Below are 7,580 nucleotides of genomic sequence, written 5' to 3' on the forward strand. Positions count from 1 at the left end.
TTATAATAAAACACAGCCTGAAGAACAAATAACAAGAATATTCCCATATTCAGGTTCCACCAATAAACACCCCAGGCACAAAGCCAAGGGAGCCTGCCAGCTGAAGCTCATGATACAGTTTGCCAGTTACATATAATCCTGTGGGGAAAAAAACAATTCCCAGGTCATTCTCCTCATCCTGTAGGTTTTCATGATGCTGCAAAGCAGGAGAATGAGGAGTGCCAAATGAGGGCTGAAATACAAGCTTATAGGATTAGATAAGTCTCCAGGAACAGGGTTGGGCAACCAGGGCCCATGGACACATCACAATCAGGGCCCATGGACACATCACAATCAGGGCCCATGGACACATCACAATCAGGGCCCATGGACACATCACAATCAGGGCCCATGGACACAACACAATCAGGGCCCATGGACACATCACAATCAGGGCCCATGGACACATCACAATCAGGGCCCTGGCACTTTTGCCAGAAAAAAATTGATGTGAAGCCAAAAAAACGTCATAATTGGCTCCAACATTGAAACTGTCACGAGGTGCATAACCTTACACGATCCAACTTATTATTTTAAGAATATTTTTTCTTTGGTTAAGTCTTGAACAAATTTGCTCAATCTTCCACTAAATGAGGATTCACATAAGTGCTGTAATTGTCTGCTTTAATTAGCAGCTCGTTTACACTCTTTCTGCCCCTTGACTGCTCCATGTAATGAAGTATTAAAGCTCTGCTAAGAACACTAACCTTTCCCCTCCCTGTATCAGAGGGAACCAAGCTGGAGAAAACTGTCAGCACAGATTTAGCACACATCTGAGAACCCCAGGGGGGGTAGATACTGTCCTGCCTGGACAGTCTCTCGGACATGATGCCTCTGTCTTCAGAACTCCCATAATTCCTCTCCGGCCTCATTAAGTCCTCCACTTTGTGATTTAAAAAATGAAAAGAATGGAAGAGAAAGTCAGTGAGCTCATTCCAATCCCTTATTTTTCTCCTCTATTTTATTTCCTCCTTTTCTTGCCCCCAGCTCCGCCCGTCAGGAGAGGCTCAGAGAAGAGGAAAGCAAAAGAAGCAAAGACGAGGAAATGGAGGGAACCTGAATTAGGGAAATGAAATGCCCTTGCGTGCCGGATGGGCAGAGGTGGATCCACAGGTTGATCATTTATATGAAAAAAATATTGCGCTCATGTTTTCTTGCTCAAAGGAAAGATTGGGAGTTCCTAACTTCTACTTCTATCTCCTGGGAGGAACATTTAAGGGGTTGAAATGTCCTTTAAGATGCGTCTACAGAAAGAAGAGATTTTATCCTCCTGAGACTTGGCAAACAAGTTAAAAAAAAGCTTAAGCTTAAAAGCAGAAAAAGAATGATAATAATAAATAATAATAGATGTATTTATTTAGCACCTTTTCATACTTGGATCGCATCACAAAGTGCTTTACTCTAGAGAGACAAAGCAAAATAACAAGCAAACAGGGAAAGTCACACTTTATAACATATGATTTATTTTACTTTTATTGAATGTCCCTTGCAATGGAAGTTTCAGTGTAGTATAGCACACAGCCCTTGAGATTAAGACCCAGAGACCCATGGCCCTTGCAGGGGGCACACATGGATTTCCAGGTCATAGCAGGATATAGAAAGGGTTGCCATGCCGACCCACACTGACTTCTGTTGCTACCCATTTCTCTGTTTGGCTCTTCCACACCAGCAGAATCCAGACACATGTCCTGTTCCACTGAAAAAATCTTCTGTTTACTGCTGCAAATCATCCCTCAACTATTCAACCTTCAGGTTGATACCACCTTTTGAATGATGCCATGGGTATAGTGAAATTAGTATCATTATTTACCATTTCTATCTTAGGAGTTGGCGGCACGGATGGTGCAGTGGGTAGCACTGCCGCCTCACAGCAAGGAGGTCCTGGGTTCGAATCCCCGTCGGGCAGGGCCTCTCTGTGTGGAGTTTGCATGTTCTCCCCGTGTTCGCATGGGTTTCCTCCGGGTACTCCGGTTTCCTCCCACAGTCCAAAGACATGCAGGTTAGGCTGATTGGAGAGTCTAAATTGCCTGTGTGAGTGTTTGGTGTGTGTGCCTTGCGACCTGTCCAGGGTGTATTCCTGCCTTTCGCCCAATGTATGCTGGGATAGGCTCCAGCCCCCCTGCGACCCTGTTCAGGATAAGCGGGTTCAGATAATGGATGGATGGATCTTTGGAGTTAATTTTCTCAAAACTTGATATTGGACGATATTACAGGACTGAATCATTTTTATCAGTGCATAGTTAGCCTATCATCATGAAACTTTGCAAACCTTTACTCCATATCCAGGAGAGTGTTTTGAGCCAATCATTCTCTTGTTATACGCTTTAGAGGGGATATAGCATCAGAAATTGTTAGATGCTGAAATGTCATAATTTTCATGAAAATTTTGAAATTTCTAGAGAAATTACTATCAGGTACTGGTGATAAAAAAAGGTTAAAACAATCTTCAGACATATCTTTCTTAGAATCAAAAATAATTATAATGATATCTTACTTGGATTAAAATTATAGACTGCTACAAACATGTTTGAATTTGTAATTTCCGCCATTTACAATAAAGTATGTAAATGTGCTAATTTATCTTTTCAAGCCCATACCTCATGATAATTGAAATAAGTACAGCTGAAATGATCTGGAAGACCAACAGCGTGTTTTCGGTGGAACATAACCTTAAAAACACCTCAGGGTGGAACAGTCGGCATGTAATTGCCAGGTTCCTACTGGACTGCGGGACCCAAAAGCTAACTCATAAATAATACTGCCTCTCGCCGACATGAATTGCGGGATTGCTTTGGGTTTTCAAGCAGCTCTTTCCTCTCTGAAGGAATGAAATATTTATCAGTGTTTTTCCGTGATTTATATTTTTTGGTCTCATACTGGGTGAAGAGGTCGGGAAGGAAGTGTTATTTCTGATTCAGTGTTTATGTATCCATTCTCCCCAAATGCAACATTACAGTAGATATTATACTCATGCTGTTTACACACTAAAATGTTTGTCATGTATGTGGCTGTCAGGTGTCCAGGCAGTTGACGTGTTTTGGCTCTGTACTGCGGCGTACTGGGATTTGAAATGAAACGATGATGATGATGATGAGGAAGTGCAGACTGTCAGCTTTATTTTGCGGGTATGTGCATCCACACCGGGTGAGCAGTTTCTGAACTGCAGCGCATATGACACATACTGTTATGACTGACATGAGGGACGCCATTCCATCTTTTAATGCGTTTGATCTGACTCCAGTGACAAGGCTAAGCACTCGGCCAGCTCTAGATTTTATCTCCCGGAAGCAGTTGATCCTTATTTATGTCCTGCAGTGGCTTACCTCAGTGCAAAAACATCTCTGGGAAAATCAGACGAAAGGACAGCTCAACCATTGCTCTGTTGAAGTGGTTTACATACGGTAATGTGATTTAGGCTGAGGAATCTCATGAATGGCTTGGCATAAACCAGTGTCAGTGTGGTAGGCAAAGGCAGTCACAAAGCCTGAAGTAACAATGAAAGAATGTATACCGTCTGTATGTATTACATCAATTTCTCTCTCAAAAAACCTGTTACTCATGGCCTCAATCATATATTATGCTTTGCTAAAATATACACTCCAATGACATTTTTGGAAATTATTCTCACTGCATGTTTTTTCAAAGACATTTTTATTTATTTTTTATGATAGTCAGTGTTCTAAAACTCCATTGCTTTCAATTACCAGTAGCGATTGTCGCCTCAGCATTAGAATGTCCCAATCACATAGGTGCAACCTTACATCATAAAGGGTTAAAGAACTACGCCATACATACACAGCACTTTTCCGGAAAGAGGCCATGAGACTTTTCTGGAAATGTGCACGCGCGTCTCCGTGTACACGTGCAGTAACATCCAAAGCGCTGCACAGCCTTAATGCGTTATTATGGGAATGAAAACAGTTACAAATTCACCTGCCGTTTCCTGCACGGATATTCATCATGCTGCAGGTGCTACCCTGCGTGATATCGGCGCGGCACCTGGAGCCGAACGCAGAGAGACTTCCGCGCGCGTCTTCAGCACAAACGAGGCTGATGCTGGACGAGCTTCGCCTCATTAGTAACAGTGTTGTGCCGTCACTGTCGTCGCGGGAAGAGGCAGAACACGGCGCTGAGCGAACCTCCGGCATGATATGCTTTAATTGCTATTTTCATTATGATGTTACTTCCAAATAAAAAAATCTATTACTACACGAGAGCTTACAGGATATAGTGGGCGTGCTGTACAGCCATATCACACATGTAATGATAGTATGGCCTAACGGTTGTGCTTTCTTGGTTAAACTCTAAACTTGTCAAGCCTAAGTGGTTATGGGAAGAAAACTCCAAACTGGTTTCGTAGTCCTAGGCTAAAGCAACCACAACAGGTAGTATTGGACGTATACGTTTTTTGGATAAGATTGGATGCCCCTGTTTTAAAGGGACTGGGGAAAGACAGAGGTCTTACCTATACATGTTGTTTTTGTTGATTAGACTAAGCAATGTGGGCTTAAGGGTCTTGCCCAAGGGCCCAACAGCTGTGCGCATCTTATCATCATGGCTACACCGGAAATTGAGTCACCAACCTTCCAGGCTACAGGCTGCCCCCCGTTCTATAGAGCTGGTAGCCTGTATGGGCCCTAACAGTTATGTGCAGCACACTGAACACACAACTACACCATCCATAACACAGTAGACAACGAGTTACGCGCTTGGAGTGACATCTTTATGATCCAATGAGTTCAGTTAGTCAGGATCTCTATTCTGCCAATAGGATCTAAAATGACACCAGTGGTAATGAACAGAATGCCCAGGTCAATGGAAGACCTTGGGAGAGATGGATTGTGGGTAGTGATAAGTGGTCCTAATACATAAATGTATTTAAGTATTTACTTATTTACTTACTAATGTATATACGTACTCTCTCGCTTGCCTATATACTTACAGTACTTGTCTATTAACAAATTTACTTATTACATACAGTACACACTTATTTACATATTTAATTACTCACTTTTGTACTCATTCACTTTCTTATTTACTCACTCACTTACTCACTTACTCATTTACTTACTTGGCCTTTTTTGTTTACTTGCCCTTTTTTGGTAAGTAATTAAATGCAATAAAGACTTCTAATGTAAATGTCACTTTTTTAATACCTCTGGTTATATGTTCTCCTGGTAAATGAAGAAAATAAGCAGCCAGCGTGGGCTTTAGGTTTCTGGATGTTAACTGCCTGCACTACTTTTGCATGGGTGGGAACTTTTGCAGACTTAATAATTATCTGTGAGTCATACTCATTAATGCTGTTTAGAAAAGTTTTCTACTTAAGTGCCCTTCCACATTCTCTTATTTGTGTGCAGACAAATGTTGTGTACCCAGACTCTTAACACCAGCATGAAGTGATGATATTGTTGTTGCATGTCTCAAAGTTTTTTCTCCTTTGCCTTCTCCTTTATTGCTGTTTTAATCAAAGTGCGATCATTCTCCGAGATTACGAAGCGAAACAGCTTAGCGCCCTGACAGCAGTCGCAGGCTGAGCGCGTGACTGCCTGTTCACGGGCATTAATCACGAGCAGCACACACTGTGACGAGGTAGCAGATGTAAAATGTATGAACTCTTCTGCAATATCAGTTGATCAAAATCAACCTCGCTCGGAGGAACCCTCTCTGCCCATTAAAGTTTGATCAAAGCAGTAGTCATGCAAGGAGGCGGTGCTGCTAATTCGTTTTCTTCCAAGGTGATTTCAGGCAAATTACCTTCCTGTTATTTTTATGGTCTGTGAGGAATGAATGATTTCTAAGCTTAAAAAAACGTATTTCTCCTCACCTTGGTCTCTGTCATTGAAACATGGATTCATATAACCGTGTAAATATTACAAAGACATTGCATTTAAATTAAACTTGGCTAATTTTCATTAAAAAAATAAAATGAAACCACATGCAATATACTTTGTGTTGGCTGATTGTAATGTTCCTCTACGTTCGCTAGCACAGTATTTTCTTGAAACTTCTGCATTTTTTCCGATTAATATGAATATCAAAGTCAAAATGGTCTGAGTCCCTTGTGTAGCCTGATCACTCGTTAGTACAGTCTCATGAAAATCCCAATTACAGAATGCTTAAATGCCGCCTTGAGGATTCTAATGTAACATAGTACGTAAATCTGCTACTGACCAAGTTTTACGAGCTTACATGATATAGTGGGTGTACTGTACAGCCATATTACACATGTAATGATAGTATGGCCTAATGGTTATTTTTCTTATACAGAAAAATAATTAAAGTTCACAACTCTTAACAGGCCACTGCATCATCCACATATTTTGCCATATATCTGTAATGGGTAAGTCCTTTTCCACAAATCTTTCACATGAAAAGAAAAACAATAATACGCTGTACATGGTGTTATTATTGATGTCTCCAAAATGGATGTCCTTAGTTAGATTTAAAACGGTTATTTTAAAAAATATACTGCAAAATACAGTATAGTTAATAATATTTCAATTAGATTTCACCCCATTAATTGTGTTGGTATGATGTCATCTGATGATGTCACACTGAGACTCAACCAAATCTGGGGCTTCAGAAATCTGCCACTGGAGAGGAGCTGCCTTCTAATTTAACCCTTTGAAGAGTAGGATGCCGCATAACTGACTGCATAACTTAGCTGCATAACTACACTGAGTAAAACCCAGACCCTTCCCAAATCTGGAACAGGGACTGAAATAAAAATTGCCGTTCCGGGTTTTACATTTATCCAGTGAACTCAGTAATCCTGCTTTGTGAAATACCACCCCCAAGTCTCTACCAGACGGTCGAAAAAGCTTCGCCTACGCCTTCAGACAGCGGGAGACATATCCTGTCATTTGGCGGCAACAGAAGCTACCTGCGCGATCATGTCAAGTGTGACATCCCCCCCAGATTGTCATAATTTTCTCAAAAGGAAAAAGTCTCAAAGTGAAGATGAAAGAATTGTGCGAAGCGCTTGAATAGCGTGCGTATAGATAGCTCAGCTGGGAGTGTGCAGTATAATTAACGAGATCAGTAAGAGACAGTGGTAATAAGCGGGCTGCTCCCACAAAGCCGAACACAGAATCTAAATTCCAGAAGAGCCACGCGGCAGGCGCGTATGACTCATGCTCCGAAAAGGCTTTCAGCGCTAATTGCCATTGTGCTGCATTTGGGTCACTGTTAATTGCACAGATTCACTGCGCTGAAGGTCACTGCGTTGAAGCTGCTGCTATTCATACTTTCAAACTGCCTAACAGTTGTTTTCCAAAAGTGGGGAGGAAGCGAATTCTTTTTGGTTGAGCTGCAACAATCGGCTTTATTTAAAAGTTCAATATCTTATTGTTTAACGCAGTTACGTGTTCCTTATTAGTTATATAAGATAAAGCAGTATTCAGTAAAAATGTATAAAATCTTAATTCAAGGAGGGGTATACCGTATATAAACCTTTACAGTACGTAGAAGTCTACTGTAAATTTCGTTGCAATGTTGTCATAGAAACATCACCATGGTGACCTTTGAAATACAAGGCA

The sequence above is a fragment of the Conger conger genome, chromosome 7 (genome assembly GCF_963514075.1).
Source record: "Conger conger chromosome 7, fConCon1.1, whole genome shotgun sequence".
NCBI classification, from domain to species: domain Eukaryota; kingdom Metazoa; phylum Chordata; class Actinopteri; order Anguilliformes; family Congridae; genus Conger; species Conger conger.